The sequence below is a fragment of the Maylandia zebra genome, linkage group LG3, assembly GCF_041146795.1.
Source record: "Maylandia zebra isolate NMK-2024a linkage group LG3, Mzebra_GT3a, whole genome shotgun sequence".
Taxonomy (NCBI): domain Eukaryota; kingdom Metazoa; phylum Chordata; class Actinopteri; order Cichliformes; family Cichlidae; genus Maylandia; species Maylandia zebra.
This window is the reverse complement of record NC_135169.1, coordinates 58,969,615-58,985,998: the sequence shown is the minus strand read 5'-3', so window position 1 is coordinate 58,985,998 and position 16,384 is coordinate 58,969,615. Positions and strand designations below refer to the sequence as shown.

Sequence of the window (16,384 nt, the reverse complement as noted above, 5' to 3'; positions counted from 1 at the left end):
TGTTCAGAGCTGAAGAAGGTTCAGAATGTAGAAGTTTAGAAAATGGAAACTCCAAACAGCTGAAGCCAACAGGAAGCAGCTTCAAACAAACACAACAAGAGAAAAAACTCTGAATGTTTCACATTAAAGTCGTACATTTCTCACAAAGCTCAATTATGTGACAGACATTTCATCCCATGTCAGTTTGGCCTCATCCTGGGCCGGATTATCCAGCACACACTCTGACCACAGGCCCAGGGGCCACGCACAGCTGGGCTCCATCCAAGAGACAGCAAACAAACCAACACAATAATAAAAAGCACCATGTGATCTTCTTACATCTTCAAGACAAACATAGTAAAAACATGAGCATATTTGTTTCCTGATAAAATGATGTGACAGGTAGAACAGAGTAAAGTGGTGGTGTTACTGTTAAGTCTAATTGTTGAATGTTGCCATTGTGTTTTAGTACAGTCTTAGTTCAAGCAGTAGGATCAAAGCCATTCCTTTGATCCTGGCCACCTCTCCAGCCACTCTGTGCTGGGGGAGGTTTTATTGTAGATACATCCTATCTGAAAGATCTGTTTCTTTTGATGTAAACTTCCTGGGTTTACGACCCTTTGGTCAGCAGGAGGTAACACACACACACACACACACACACACACACACACACACTTACATACAGTGCCTTGTCTATGTAACCAAAGGGGGGTTGCAAGGGGAGGTGCTTTGTAAACTATTGTTTGAAGATTGTCAATAAAAGGCAGCGAGAGGAGGCCACCATTGGGGTCATTGTCGTGCTGGACACAGACGAGGCCTCCCTTGCGCAAGTAATGGATCGATCGACTGTCTTGTTTTCTTCATGATGAATAAGTCTCTAGAATTAGCGGGGTTTGTGGAAACACAGACCCAACATTTATTTGGTCCTTCGGAGCCGGAGCCTAACACATTGCATCCACCGAGGAGAGGGAGAGGACGCCACCGCAACGTCTGGGATGATTGACGTAAAGCCCTGGTGTTTTTGGCTTGCCACCAGGCCGGGAAGTTTGCTCCTGACCTCCCCTCGGGATGGATGACGATTGACGGGATCCAGAGGCTCTTCCCATGAACGTAAACAAACAGTGAGTACAGAAGGCCTTAGAGAGCGGCTACGGGCTGTGCGTTAAACGTGAGTCCGGGAGCGCGCTAGCCGCGTGAGAGAGACGCAGGCTTCTCCGCCATTTGGGGCGTGGAGATAACCTAGGTTCGACGTCTCCGCCGTGAAGGAGTCCGGAATCTCCGCCATTTGGGGCGTTAGAGAGTTTTCAACAGAGAGCGCTAGCTGTGCGTGCAGACGCAAGCGATAGGCCTATGTTGTGTGTGTGTGCGGGCCAGACGTGGTCTGCGTGAGTGTGGCTGATTGTTAATGGAGAATAAAATGTGTAAGTCTGCCTTAGAAGGAGATTTAAAATTTATGGAGAAATTTTTACCAGGCAGTACGCAGTATGTAGGTTGTTGGCGTAAGAAATGTGGATTTGAAGGGACATTAGTGGAAGTTCAGTGTAAAATGCTGGTAGAAAGAATAGCTGTAAGTGTAGCTGGTAAAACAGGTAAAGCGAAGCAGAGGAAGGAATTGCAGTTAGCAATTGCTAAGTTGTGGCTGGAGCAGGTTCAGAAGAGGAGAGAAGCAAGAATGTTAGCAGAAAGTAGAGCCAGAGAAGAGCGTGAGAGAGCAGAGGCTGAGTATGGAGAGACATTGGGAGAAGCATTGAGTCCAAGACAGATTGGGCAGGGTAGGAAACAGAAAGTAAAGTTAGTGAACACAAACGTTACAACTACATATCCATCCCTGACACAAAACAAACAAACAAACAAAAAAAACATATGGTGTTTCTGTCCCAGAGTGTGAAGATGAAGAAAGTTTTTCTCCTGATCCAGTCCGTGAGTGTGTCTGACGTCATGGTGTGTGTGAAAGGTATCCAGCTGGGGCAGACGTGATTCTGCAGGTCACCTGCCCAGTGGACAAAAAGAAATAAAATAGTTGTGTGGATGAATGATAGCACGAAGAGTGTTTGGTGTTTCTCAGTCTGAAACAGCTGTAATGCTACTTTCTGTTTTGGAGAAAAGTACAGTTAAAGAAAAAAAAACAGAGAGAGATGTGTGTTGTTTTAAGCAGTGATGAGAATAATGAAAGTGTGATGAGAGAAGAACACAAAAACATACTGAAAATGCATTAACTATACTAACCCTACATGCATTTACACATAAATGATACTCATGAAGACCAGACAGCATCTTAAGCATGAGATTCTGTTTGTCATCTTGTCCAAGTCACTAGTAAGATGAAAGTGATACATAGACTAGTGGACTGAATATTATAGGAGGACAGATGGTTGCATCATAGATGAGAGGTCTTAAATGAGTGAGCTGAGTGAGCTGATTGTGAGTTTCTGGTGTGTGAAGAAGTTTTACCATGGCACACATTTAGTTACATGAGAACTAAAACTTATTATGTGCTAAGACAACAGGGTTATGCTGTATGTTGTGTGTATGGCTGATTGGATGAATGTTTGAGATTAAACTGGCTGTTTGATTTGTCTTTTGTTATTTAAGTTGAGCCTGCCAATTGGGTTGTTACGATTTATCCCCCTGGCATGAAGAACACGTGTCATGACTTAAACAAGGCCTTTCTTTCCTTTGATTTCCTTTATTTTCTTTCTTTTATTTTGTTACTTTCATGGTGCACTGAAAGTTTTGTTTGATGATCTCTGTTTGAGCACGATCAGAATCGAAGCGTCGTCGAGAAAACTGTTGCAAAGTGAGCTTCTCCAAAATTAAAATGGGCTCAGGAGAAATCCACTTATTTGAGACAAGTTCCTGTCCAAAAGGATTCAGCGAGAAAATCCAGTCTAAATTATTTTTCTTTTTGAAATGACGTTGTTTTGCTGAGCGTGGAAACGGATGCGACGATAATTTCCACAATTAGCAAAAGAAGGAATCACTGAGTGAATGAGTAAGAGTTTTAAAATAAATGGGAAACTGACTGACTGACAAAAGCTGACAAGACTGACTGACTTAACACCATTGTGTGAAGTCAACCCCCACCTGACAAAGGTGTGGATGTGTCTCTGTGTGTGTCTCTGTTGCAGGAGCAGAAGGAGACCACAGGAGGAAACTTGGGTCACATGACTATGTGAACTCTGAAAATTTAACCTTTTTAGTTTAAATTCTATGTCTGTGAATTTACCATGTGTGTGTCATTCACTACCTTGTGTTGCTCACAGAGATTACTGTGAGAAAGTGTGTACACACCTGCGCAGCGCTAACATTTACATTTCTCTTTACAGCAGATGGTTAATCATGTGATTTGATCATGTGGTTTACAGCAGGACACAACTTAATGATGTTTCTCTACCACAGGATTACTGAGATTTTGTATGAAGAGAACTGTAGTTACAGGCTATATGTTGATGATGAAATTACACTGTGTTTTTGAGAGAATGTTACAGGGAAGAAATGAATGCAGTGTGAGACATACTGTGATGAGACCATTGTTACTTTTTCCACAGCGAGTGTTAACTTTGTGACTTTTCACAGCTCCTCTGGAATCTGGATGGCCGACACCTGACAACCGGGATGAACCTTGTGTTTGGCTAATGTTGTTTTTCTTTAAGAGTACTTGTAAAGGATTCAGCACAGACAGACGAGTGACAATTGAACAGATGTGCAGTGGTTACAGAATAGTTACATCGGGGCCCATTATCTGACCACACTGTTGGGCTCATGGTGAGTAACAAACTTAAGGGACGTCACTGATTACAATGTGGAATGACGGTGAGATGTTAAATAATTTGGAACAAATTATGGGGAAAAGTAGGAGTTTAATGAGTTTAGAATAAACCTGCAATGATACTTGTCTCTGTGATGCTGAATACTTTATTACTCTTATGATCTATAGTTGGTTGCAAATGTGAAGTTGTTTTAATTTTAAGACTTTGTCTTCTAGGATACAGGAGCTGGGAGCTAAACAAGCTGAACATTTCAATACTGACTAATGTTTTTACACAGGGTTACAGCTTGGAGTGAAGCTGCTCCAAGGGACAAACCTTGGAGATTGTTTTAGGGAGACTGTGCAACACTCTTGTACATGTCTCATTGGGGAGTTGACACATGGCGAAAGCCGTGTGGCGAGAGGAGTGTCATTTTTTAATTTGTAGATATCGTGAGGTGCCATGACGAGAAGGAGTGACTGAGAGGATCGTCCACAAGATGGAAGCTGAGGCCAGGAGAGAGTTTTCAGGAGGATCGGAGATCACCTTCAGCACAGAGAGCTGTGTTACTGGTCTTCCAAAGGATCGTCACGAGGAGACTTTGCACAGCAAATCTTAAATAAGATGAAAGAGTTTCGACGTTGACGTTAAGGAAGACAACTAAGCTGTTTGCGTGTCGAGGAGCCTGTGCCATCACCAGGGAAGTCTCAAATGTCCCAGGAATGGGTGGACCAAAGACCAGCTTTCCAGAGTCATTATTTTGTTTTAGGAGTTTTATTTTTCATTTTGTTAGACATGGCACAGTTGAAAGTAAAAGAAGACCACTCTAATTTGTCATGTGTTGTCATATTTTGATATATTTGATTACTTTTCATTGGTTATATTATATCGGGTAAAAATCACCCGGCATTAGTGATCGTGTTACTATTTATAGCGATAGTGTTCTAGGGTTAAATCTTCAGCAGCGTTGGAAAATGGAACCTGAGGGAGCGTGCCAAGCTCCAGAAAGTGACAGCGCAGAGGAGGTCCAGCGATGGACTTGTGGTTCTGTGAACAGCACAAATGCCAGGTGACTGTAAAATAACTAACAGCACTTTTTCCACAAGTGAAGCCAGTAACTTACTATCCTAAAAGATTAGCTCTAGTTGCTCGTGCTTTACCTCCATGCGTGAGATCAGTATGTGCAGCAGTTTAAGCTGTACAATGTTTCAATAGTTTATTTCACCTTTTGACATTGTTAGTTCCACACGAGGTAGATGTCTACTACTGCAGACTAAACTTACATTTCTGACACCTACAAGACACTTGTCTTTAATGTTACTCTCACAACCACACATATTACCATAAAGTGGTGCACAATTCTGAATCTGTCCAACCCTTTTTGCCAACGGAGGAGGGCACTTCTCATGAGTGTAGAGAGCGCGAGGAGAAGAAGTGTAAGCTGAGGGATGACTTAATAGATGTGCCACTCGTTGAGGGAAAGGTTTGGTTTGCTGATGGTTTGAGTTTTACAACAGCAGAGGGACAGACTAGAACACGTTTTACTGTAGCAGACAGTGAGAGAGAGTTATCTATGTAGGACAACTAGCATGTTTCATATTTGCTTGAGCAGCAGAGATGCTAGCTTTAACGGAAGTGTGTAAAGCTGTAGAGAGACAATATACACTGATAGGCAGTATACATTTGCTACTGTACATTTCTTTGTAGTGCAGTGAGTGAGACGAGGTGTGACAACCTCTACAGGGAAACCTGCAGAACACACCAAACTCTTGCAAAATCTGCTGGAGGCAGTGTTATTAACCAGTAGAATTGCCGTTTGTAAATGTGCAGCACACATGTGAGGGAAAGATCCAGTTGCATTAGGGAAAGTTTTTGCAGATAAGATCACAAAAGAAGCAGCTGTAGTTAAACATGGTGTTAACCTTTTATCAGTACAGCATCAGCAGACATGCAGGCCCACTCACCTACAGCAGGAAAACAGTTGTGACTTACAGAGGGAGCAAGCTTGCAGGATGATTTTTTATCTGTGTGATAAACCAGTACTGCCTGATAATTTGTATAAGACTGCTGCTATTTTGAGCCATTGGCTTTGCCATGTCTCAAACAGGAGGGAAATGAGCAGTCGTTATACTCATTCTAGGATTATTAAATACTTTTTAAAAAAAAAAAAACTTTTGCAGGCAGAGAGAACTAATGGAATAGTAAAGTTAAGATTTAGGAAGACAGGCAGGACATGGTTAGACTGTATAGAATAAGTACACGAGGATTACTCCAACAGAGAATGGTCTGACTCTTTGAGATTACACATGTTAGAGCATTTAGAGTTCCAGTCTTCTGTAGTGATGATAGAAAAGCAGAAGAGAGAGCGTATTAGCAGATTAGATGCTTGAAAATGTTTAAAAGTAAAGTAGTCATGAGAACAAATGATCTGCCAGATGATTCTGTTTCTCCGCAGGAGCAGAGTCTGAAGTCTGGAGATTGGATGTTGATAAGGCCATGGAGAGGAAGTGCTGGTCCAGTCCATGGTGGGAAGGTCCATATCGGATGCTGCTGACGACGACCACAGCAGTGAAGATTGCTGGAAGGAACACTTGGATATATCAAGCGCACTGCAAGAAGGTGACACACATCCAGGCCAGCTCGGAGTAAGTGGCAGGAAGACCGGGAACAAAGGGGGGTGGGGAAAGCCTCCAGGGCCCCTCGTCTCAATCCGGTGAAGAAACCAACTGAGCCACAGGTACTCATCAGAATGGCTGGGAATGTGCTGTGCATCTTCTTGTGCCTGTGGACCCTGAGTGGGATGACAGGGAGCGCACTGGAACAGAGCAAACCACACCCAGTACCAGCATGGGTTTTCAACAACTACTGGTGGCAGTTTAAGAACACAACCGCTCACATAAAGAATGAGACCAATGGTTATGCTTGTGATGCCACTGGCTACACATTCTTCTGGACTGTGGCCCTATAGCATCACTGAGAGCGAGGCAGTTTGTCTGGTTGCTTTAGCAACACATCCGGGAACACTGCCAACTTTTCAACTGCTCTGAACCTGAATGGAAGGTTGATTCACCAGTAGCTGGGAAGGTGAACTGCTCTGGTGAGACAGACCTGCTCGTCTGACTCAAAGAATATGACTTGCTGCAGGACATTGAACAGCTAAACGAACTGGAAACAGGCCAATTGCCTATGTGTATGAAGGACAATGGATTAGCCCAAGTTGGAGATCAACCATGGAACATGGCAACATCACCTATTCTTTTTGTTTTCTGCAAGAAGGATGTAAACAGAGAAGCCTTTTGTCTACATTACATCATGAACACTTGAGGTTTCGAGCCAAGAAGTTCAAAACAGCTTGATCCAATTTCCTTTACAAAGCTTTTTCTGTGGTGACAACAGGACAGGAGAAGAGTTGTAAATGCAGATAATTCACCAGTTGACTCTAACCCCCACAGGATGCCTACAGTGAAAAGATTTGGGGGGTTGATAGGAGTCATAAAGAAGGGTGTTGACCAGGCTGCAGCTTTGAAGTTAGCTGAGAGCCATATGGACAAACAATAAAGTCAACTGATGCGTTTAAATACCTATGTCTGTATACAGTTGGATTGTAGTGACATATGATTTTTGAGAATGATGATTCTTCTTGTTTGACCTTTGACATTCAGTTGTTTACTTGAAGAAATACATAATGAATTGCACGACAGGAGTAGATCCGCCACAAGGCTGGATAGCTTGGTTACCGTCTGGTCCTTGGTGGCATCTTCTTTTGAAAAAATTTATTCCTGTTTTTGGACTGTTGATACTGATTTGCTTATGTATAGGATGTAGTTTACTGTGTATGAATGAAATCTATACTGACACTGTCCAAACAAAGGGTGCATAAGTTGAAATTTAAGAACAATGACAAAAAGGAGGGAAATGTTAAGTCTAATTGTTGAATGTTGCCATTGTGTTTCTTAAATTTGTACAGTCTTAGTTTAAGCAGTAGGATCAAAGCCATCCCTTTGATCCTGACCACCTTTCCAGCCACTCTGTGCTGGGGGAGGTTTTATTGTAGATACATCCTATCTGAAAGATCTGTTTCTTTTGATGTAAACTTCCTGGGTTTATGACCCTTTGGTCAGCAGGAGGTAACACACACACACACACACACACACACACACACACACACACACACACACACACACACACAGCATGTTATGCCAGTTTCAGCTGAAACTATGTTTCAAACCATATTCCGGGTTTTTAGTTCACCATTTATGAGGCTTCAAGAAGAAAATAAAAGACAGATCTGAATGTTTGAAAATGTTTTGGAAAGATTCTGTAAAGATGAGATGAAAAATACTCAAAGGATAAATTTAATTGGTTTATTATTTAGATAAGTTGAAAAAAGTTAAACAAGTAAATGAAGAAACAAGGCAGAGGAGAGAAAAGCCCAACAATCCCCTCTGAGCAAGCAGTTGGCGACAGTGGGGAGGAAAAACTGCCTTTAAACGGGCAGGAACCTCCGGCAGAACCAGGCTCAGGAGGGGACAGTCAACGGCCGGGACTGGTTGGGGGGGTTAACAGAGGTGGAGCAAGACGAGGCTACATCAGGTGAGGAAGCAGTAGCGTCTCTCCTCCGGAACAAGTGGAACCATTTTTTCTTTTTTTTTATGCACTTTTCCACGAGCGCTTTTTTCTCCAGGATGAGATTTCTCAGCTCATCGATGGTTTCTGCGTTTTGTTCTTCAAGTTTCTCACATCTTTGTTCCACCTCTTCCAATGTTGCTTGTTGTTCTTCAAGCTTGTCTTTGAGTTGTTTGGATGTTGCCTCCTGTATCAGCTTGTCCTTGTGCATGTCTGCATTTCTCTGTTGGACCTCTTTGTGCTTGTCTTCTAACTGCTCGTTTCTTTTCTGGATTTCTTGGAGCGTGAGCTGCAGGTCTTCATGTATTTTGTCTTCTTGTTGTTTTTGCGCCTGCATTTGAGTGTGTTCACGCTTCAAGTTATTGAATTCCACCAAAATCCCCTTAACGAGCTCGGAGTTGTTTCTCGCTATCTGATCGATCCTTCTCTGCATCTGTGAGCAGCGTTTCTCCAGTTTGTCCTTTTCTTCTTCCACTTTAGTTGCTTTGTCCTCCAGCTGATTACAAAACTCTTGCAGTTTTAGATTTTTAGACTCAAAGTCCTGGACGATACGTTTTCCTTCTTTCAGTCTTTTCTGCTGTTGCTCTTTCTGTTGAAGAAGGTCTTTATTTTGGCGCAGTGTTTCATCCAGGCTTTCTTTCAGCATGCGGTATTTTTCCTGCATGCTCTTCAGTTCGTGCTGCATGTCTCGTTGCTTTTTGTCCTGCTCTTCCTTCTGTTGGAGGAATTCTTTCTTTTCTTCCACAGCTTCATGGAGCTGTCTTTGGAGGAGCCGATTTTTTCGGTCCATGTATTGGAGATCCCGTTGTATCTTATCAGTCATCGTTTTCTTGTCTTGGAGCTGGTTGGTCATTTCTTTTAGTTCTGCACTCTTTTGCCTGTTTTCTTTAATGAGGTGCACAATCTGCTCTCGGCTCTGAGCAAACTTGATTCCCCAGCCCTCATTAATAATTTTTATGTCCGGCTGGCGCTGTTGTCTTTCTTCCAGCTCTTTATTTTGGGCTTCCATTCGTCTACATTTGTCCTCCAGTTGAAGTTTCTCTTCTTCAATTTGTTGCATTTTTTTCTGGAGAAGGTAGTTTTCCTTCCTACTCTCCTCTAACGCCCTTTGGAAGGATGAGGAGCCATTTGGGGAAATTGGCCGGCCACGCCAGGAAGGAGAGGCGGCGTAATCTTTTTGAATTGGTTGTTTTTTCCTTGGAAACATGTTGGAGTTTCTATACGATGACTTTGAAGAGCTTGTGGTGAACGTTTTGTAGGCTGCAAACACAGATGCTGCTGAAACGAACTAAAACTTGCTGTTTCTCACCCCTACTTAAGGAAAAACATCAAAGGACTTAAGATTCTTAAGATCTATGACATCATCACTCCCTAAGCCAATGAGATTGTCACAAGACATTTTGGAATGGGGTTTTTTTTTTTAAACTGTTTTCAAACTTAACTTAAAATTTCAGTGTTTCCTGGTTGTGGACTATTGGTTAGTCCAGCCGATTAAGAAATTAATTGTCACAAACATCCCTAATATTATATAACAGACGACAGAAAACAGTTTTTTTTCTACTCAATAGAGGTATAATAAAAGTTTTTTTAATTATCCTACTTTTTATAAAAGAGAACATTTATTAAAGATTATGTATTTAATTAAAAAACTCTGTTCATCTAAAGCAGGGGTCAGCAACCTTTAAGACCCAAAGAGCCAAAGAGCCATAATTGGCCTATCTGGGGTTGAAAGGCTCGATAAATGCACGGCGTTTCGCCGGGTACACCGGCTTCCGCGAGTGTGACGCTTATTTTGAGCGATGAAAAAATAAGAAAATATAATTTTATTTGTATATTGCAAAATCACAATAATCTTCCAATTTAGAACTACAAGTTAAAAAAAGAACTAACATAAATAAAATACACTTCAGCTAATTTATTTTCACAAACCACGCGGAGCCGCACTATAAGGACTAAAGAGCCGCATGTTGCCGACCCCTGATCTAAAGGGTTTAACAAAAAGGGGGAGCTTCCTGCTGGAAATTGAAATGTCCCCATGTCCCCACTGGGCGATCGTGGCTCAAGAGTTAGGAGTTCGCCTTGTAATCGAGCCCCGGCTTGGACAGTCTCGGGCAAGACACTTCACCCGGCAAGACACTTCACCCGTTGCCTACTGGTGGTGGTCAGAGGGCCTGGTGGCGCCCCAGGGTGGCTGTAGCTACATCACCAGTGTGTGAATGTGTGCGTGAATGGGTGGATGACTGAACGTGGGTGCTTAACTAGTTAAAAAAACAAACAAACATCTGTCTCTTATTTTTTATGTCACACAGGAAAGAAGCTTCAATGTCTGATGAGAAGACATTAATTTGTTGGTGTTTGTGGTGTTTGGTGCAGTTTTCTTGTTTTCTGGCTTGTTGTTTATTTACAGTGGAGATGAAGATCTCTAACAAGTTGATTTGTTCACATTTGCACATTTTTAAGAGGAATGTGTTTTTTGAGTTTGTACACTATATGCATGTAAGGCAACCGTTTCCTTTTTCTGTATTTTTGTGTGCTGCTCTTTTAACAAAAGGGGAACAAAAGACATTTAAATCGACCTCAGATGATTTGTTTAAATTTTTACAAGGTCTTACTGAGGTGATGCAAAGTGAAACATGCTTCTTTTTTGGTAATGTGCTGGAAAAGCTTGAAAATTGACCTTGAATGTGCTTAAAAAGTGCTTGAATTTGACCCTAAAAATGTGTATGAACCCTGCATATATTGCAGTATTTACATTTTATAGTAGGAATTTCATGGCAACAGCTAATCTTTATTTTGTTTACTGGGAAATGAAATGCTGCCAATTCACAAAGCTGTGCTTCAGCTGCACTTCCTGTTGTAGACTTGTGATGCACACAGGCTCTGTTCCAGCACTCAGCATGTTCTTCCTTATTTGCTCCACCAGGGGGAGCTCCTAAACTATGACATCCTGATAGGAGTGAACCAGGGAGAGGGGCTGAAGTTTGTGGACGACAGTGAGGACAACGACGGCATCTCAGCTGCGGCGTTCGACTACACCATCTCCAGCTTTGTTGACAACCTCTACGGCTACCCAGAGGGTGAGGACGCCACCTCTGTACACTGCCACTTTTTCAGTTATTCCATTTTACAGCCTCCTCTCACTTAACTGCATTTTGCAGCATCATCAGGTTTTGTCTCATTAGGAGCCGCGTTTGTTGATTTGTTCGTTTTTTTCTGTTTGCTGTATTCATTAAAATAAACGGATAATCGTCAAAATGACAAATGTGGACAATTATCAAAGCTTACATTACAATTCTGACAGCTTGAGTTCACATGAATTTTCAAAAGAATATAAAAAGCTGTGAAAGTGCTTTAAGCGTTTAAAACATGCGAGTAAAGAATGGAATCAGTAACATGTGAGCCCAGTGAAGTGCATCAAACAAGACAAGCGTGCTAAAGAGAGCCACTCATCCACATCACGGCGTGTCTGCGCCTTAACCTTTGAGGCTCTGTGGGCAGTAATGCTATCATCCCCCAGGTAGTGGGCTCCCAATCTCAGTGTCGGTGTTTCTGACAGATCGGCCTGCGAACCCCTCACAGCCGGACCACAGTCACAGTACAGACATGTTTGGATAATGCAGTCATGCTTCCTCTCTGCTGCCTGTCACTCCTTCTGTTATCAGAAAGACTTTTTTTTCCTCTTTAGATTTCTCACTCACTTCCTGTTTACGGACCACCAGTGGGTGGCACCAGCTGTGGCCACTGCCAAACTCCATGCTGAGTTTCAGTCCCCAGTTTACTTTTACACGTTCTACCACCACTGCCACACCGAGACGCGGCCCGAGTGCCGACGCCGCGCACGGAGACGAGATACCTTACGTGTTCGGCGTACCGATGATCGGTGCCACGGACCTGCTCCCGTGCAACTTCTCCAAGAACGATGTGATGCTGAGCGCTGTGGTCATGACTTACTGGACTAACTTCGCAAAGACTGGGTAGGCCTCATGTCACAGTAGTGTAAACTGTACACGTTACTGTATGTTCTCTGACAGCCTTCTAGTCATGTTGAATACTTGAATCTAGGTTACTAGTTTAATTCCCGTGTGGCTTTGAAGAATTGAACATACTGGTTCACCAAAAGCATCCAGATCCCAGCGCAGCCGGTTGGTCTTAGATAGTTTAAAGGTTGCACAGAGAATGGGCCTCCTGTCTGTATTCAGTGTATTGATGCCACATGTTACTTATAATGGAGACTGAATATAACTTTGAACTGAAACGTTTAACCTTTATGCTCCACCAGGGACCCCAACCTGCCCGTCCCTCAGGACACCGAGTTCATTCATACCAAGCCCAACCGCTTCGAGGAGGTCATCTGGACCAAGTTCAACTGGAAGGACAAGCAGTACCTTCACATCGGTTTGAAACCTCGTGTCAGAGACAACTACAGAGCTAACAAAGTGGCCTTTTGGCTGGAATTAGTCCCTCATCTTCACAGCCTGCACGACGTGCTCTTTCCCACCACTACGCGCTCCCCCGCAGGCCGTGACCCCGGCACCATGAGGCCCAGAAACAACGTTCCTCGAACCACTCGTCATCCTTACCCTACCTTCCCATCAGATCCTGAGCCCGAGGGCTCAGAGCGCCCGCCCCAGGACCTCTTTCCCAGACACACCCGCGACTACTCCACCGAACTGAGCGTGACAGTTGCAGTTGGAGCGTCGCTCTTCTTCCTCAACATCCTGGCCTTCGCCGCCCTTTACTACAAGCGTGACAAGCGGCACGAGATGCGCCGGCACCGGCTGTCCCCTCAGCGGGGCGGCCCCGCCAACGACCTGGCTCACAGCCAGGAGGAGGAGATCATGTCCCTGCAGATGAAGGACTGGGAGCACGACGCTCACCACGACATGGAGCCCCTGCGACCCCACGACATCCTGCGGCCCGCCTGCCCTCCCGACTACACCCTGGCGCTGCGCCGCGCCCCCGACAACGTGCCGCTGATGACGCCATACACCATCACCGTGATCCCCAGCACCATCACCAGCATGCAGCCTCTTCACGCCTTCAACACATTCCCCTCCACCGGCCACAACAACACCCTGCCCCACCCCCACTCCACCACCAGGGTATAGTAGGGACAGGCCCGACACAGCGCCACCTAGGGACCAGGAACACTGGCTCTGCTACCGCTCTGGAAGGGAGGCCTCTAGACGTGGGCCTTCGTTCTGTCCTCTTATTCTCTTCTTTCTCCAAAAGCAACTACACCTGCTGCGTCATGTGCTGTGAAACTTGGCAGCTCCCTCCACTGGTGGCATGTGGAGGTGCAACTGAAGTGTCCAGCAGCAGATGAGCAGTTTGGGGTGGGTGACTCAGATCTTTCAAAGATACTGTTTTCAAAGACGGTCTGCTGTTTCCAGGCTCAAGACCTCCAACATTTGTCAAAGGGACGAATGCTCTCTCGCTCCTCGCTGTTTTCTCTTTTTTACGTTGGCGTCATCTCTTTTTCCATCTCCTGTGTGTTATGTGCACATTATGCTTCTCTTTTCTACATCCGTGTTTTATTACTGCTCTCTTCCTCTCATTTGACACGCCTCCCTCCTGCTCTTCTCTAAAAATTCCCGATCTGCTGAGCAGTCTGGAGGGGGAGGCGTACACTAAACATATAACTATGAAAACACTGATATCTTTCATTCGACCAGCATTTTTAGGTGCCAAGTAAGTACTGCTGTGTTTCATTTCTCATCGAGGGAGAAGAAAAACCAAAGAAAAATAGAGTTTCGCTATTTACCGTCAACTAACAGAGTTCTGTCATGTTCTCATGACAAAGTGCCAAACTGGCCTCAGTCGTGATTTTCTTTCTTCCATCTTCTCTCTTTTTGTTGTTTTGTTTGAAGCATTTGTTTAATTGTTGTTTTTTATTGTGTGGAAAGAATTTTTCTGAAAATATAGATATAGAGAAATGATATTATATATAGTTCTATATAAAATGTGTACAAAGGAGAAAGTATATAAAAGGGTTTTCTCAGTGGGGGATCTATGCATGAATTATTTTTAAAGACGCGGGGAAAAGGACACTGTACCTGTCGATGCACGTTTCCCAAAATCTAAACGAGTCATATCGCTCCATGTTTGCTACTTTTGGTTTTTGGTTTTCTCCCGCAGAGTAAGAGCATCGCAGGAGCATCGCAGGAGCATCGCAGGAGCATCGCAGGAGCATCGCAGGAGCATCGCAGGAGCTCCTGAAGTCAAACGACGCCTCCCAGCACTCATTTATTAAAACGGAGTCGATGCCAAAAGTCTTAAACGTTAGAATCAAAGCAACAGCTGTGAACTCAGTCATGGTGTCATGTGCAGCCTCCATCTTACTGTCACTACTTTTTCATTTTAGGGTACGTGAGGTAAAGCGTCCGTCGATGTAGCTTGATTGTACAAAACTATTTTTCTACGTTATTAACAAAACAGAGCAGAGACTGATGCTGCTCCTGTCTGACCCCCTTATGTCTGCCACATGTGTATTCTGACTTCATATCATCACTGCTCCCTCCCTCCTCCTCTCTCCATCCTACACCGCCTTTGTTATTTAACACCGACCCCCCCCAAACTGATAATCAGACAAATTCCCAAACAGCTGACTTCACTGTGTCGACACCGTTCCTGACTATTTCTGACCTCAGCTCAGCTCTGCTATTATCCTCACATTAAGGGTTCGTTCACCTGCCTGCAGATGATCTGTGAGCTCGTCGGTTGTAAATTAAACTCTAAGCACACTGAGGGTAACCGGGAGGCGTTCAGGGCCTGCAGTGCAGAGCTGCAACATGAAAAAAAGGGATGGGGGCTCAGATCTCCTGAACAGGGTAGAAACAACACGGTGGGTTTGTGCTGTTTGTGATTCCTGCTCCGTCACTCTGATGGAGACCACTGCAGCTCAGCAGCGCTCCCTGCTGACCCTCTGATGAAGATGTCAACAGTATGTAAACTGAGCTGATGTGCTGCTGTTTGAGCCCACGTGGTAGCGTACGTCCAGTATGGGAGAACTTAGTCACCGGTGCTGTCTTTGCTTGTGCTCTAGCTTTAGCCTGTTTGATTGTTTGTTTTCTATTTTATTACTGCCTAAAAGGGGAGGTGGGGGAAACACATGCCTGACTTCTCCTGTCAGAGGTTTTGTAAGCTCAGTGGAAGGGAAACGTGCACAATGTAAATCATAAAACAACTGAGTGGGGCTGTGCTGCAGGTGGATCAGTGCTGTGGACAGTAGCTGTGGAAAAGAGACTGGACAAAGACTCTCAGCCTTAAATACAGGACAGAGGATGATCCGATCATCTTTCAGCTAACAGTGTCGAGCAGAAGGACGGCCGGCTGATGCGTCCGTACGAACCCTTTTGTACTCACTCCTGTGTATAAGGAGGTGGCGAGGGGTTGTGTAGTTAACCTCAGTGATAGGTTTGTAGCATAAACCTATTCGTTGGAACGTTAAGGACAATTTAATTACATAGCAAAGCAAGACACGAGTAGGCAAAGTTCTTCATGTTTCCCGTGCACGGGAGAGAACCGGACAAACGCCGTTCCTTCGCTTCACCCCAGTTGCTCTCGTCCGCTCCCCCGTAACACTGCTCTTTTATTGAGGTTACATGAATATACATATGACGTTCATTAACATATGACGTCTACATACAAACAAAGAGTACGTTGCCTGTGCGTGCGTGCGTGCGTGTGTGTGTGTGTGTGTGTGTGGTGGTGGGGGGGGGGGGGGGGGGGGTCAGAGTGTGACCCCATAAAGACTTCCCTAAACCTGCTGGTCTGGAAGTCCAGCAGTTCATCTAAACAAAAGGCACTTAGCCTAAATCAGATATAGATACATTTATCCTAAATGAACAGAGGGAGTGACTTTAAGTCTGATTTCAGACTATGTCAGTATTAGTTAAGCCAAGAGTCGGGCAAAAGCTTTATGACCCGGAAAGTTCTAATTCCCACAACATATTGTTGGATTAGTAAGCAAAAGTTTTCTGTGATGAAGATTTTTGGGGTTGTTGTTTTAGTGATGGGTTCATTCTGTC

At 44.1% G+C, this 16,384-nt stretch overlaps 1 long non-coding RNA gene and 1 pseudogene across 1 annotated transcript; both read left to right on the top strand.

Annotated features, from left to right (window-relative positions):
• The first annotated feature begins 519 nt into the window (after nt 1–519).
• Nucleotides 520–5,387, top strand: LOC143416861 (uncharacterized). Its single transcript, XR_013097111.1, has 2 exons — nt 520–1,100; nt 4,176–5,387. It is a non-coding gene; the product is annotated as an uncharacterized LOC143416861 (long non-coding RNA).
• Nucleotides 5,388–9,559: 4,172 nt separating this feature from the next.
• On the top strand, nt 9,560–14,512 carry LOC143414171 (neuroligin-2-like; annotated as a pseudogene).
• Nucleotides 14,513–16,384: the final 1,872 nt, after the last annotated feature.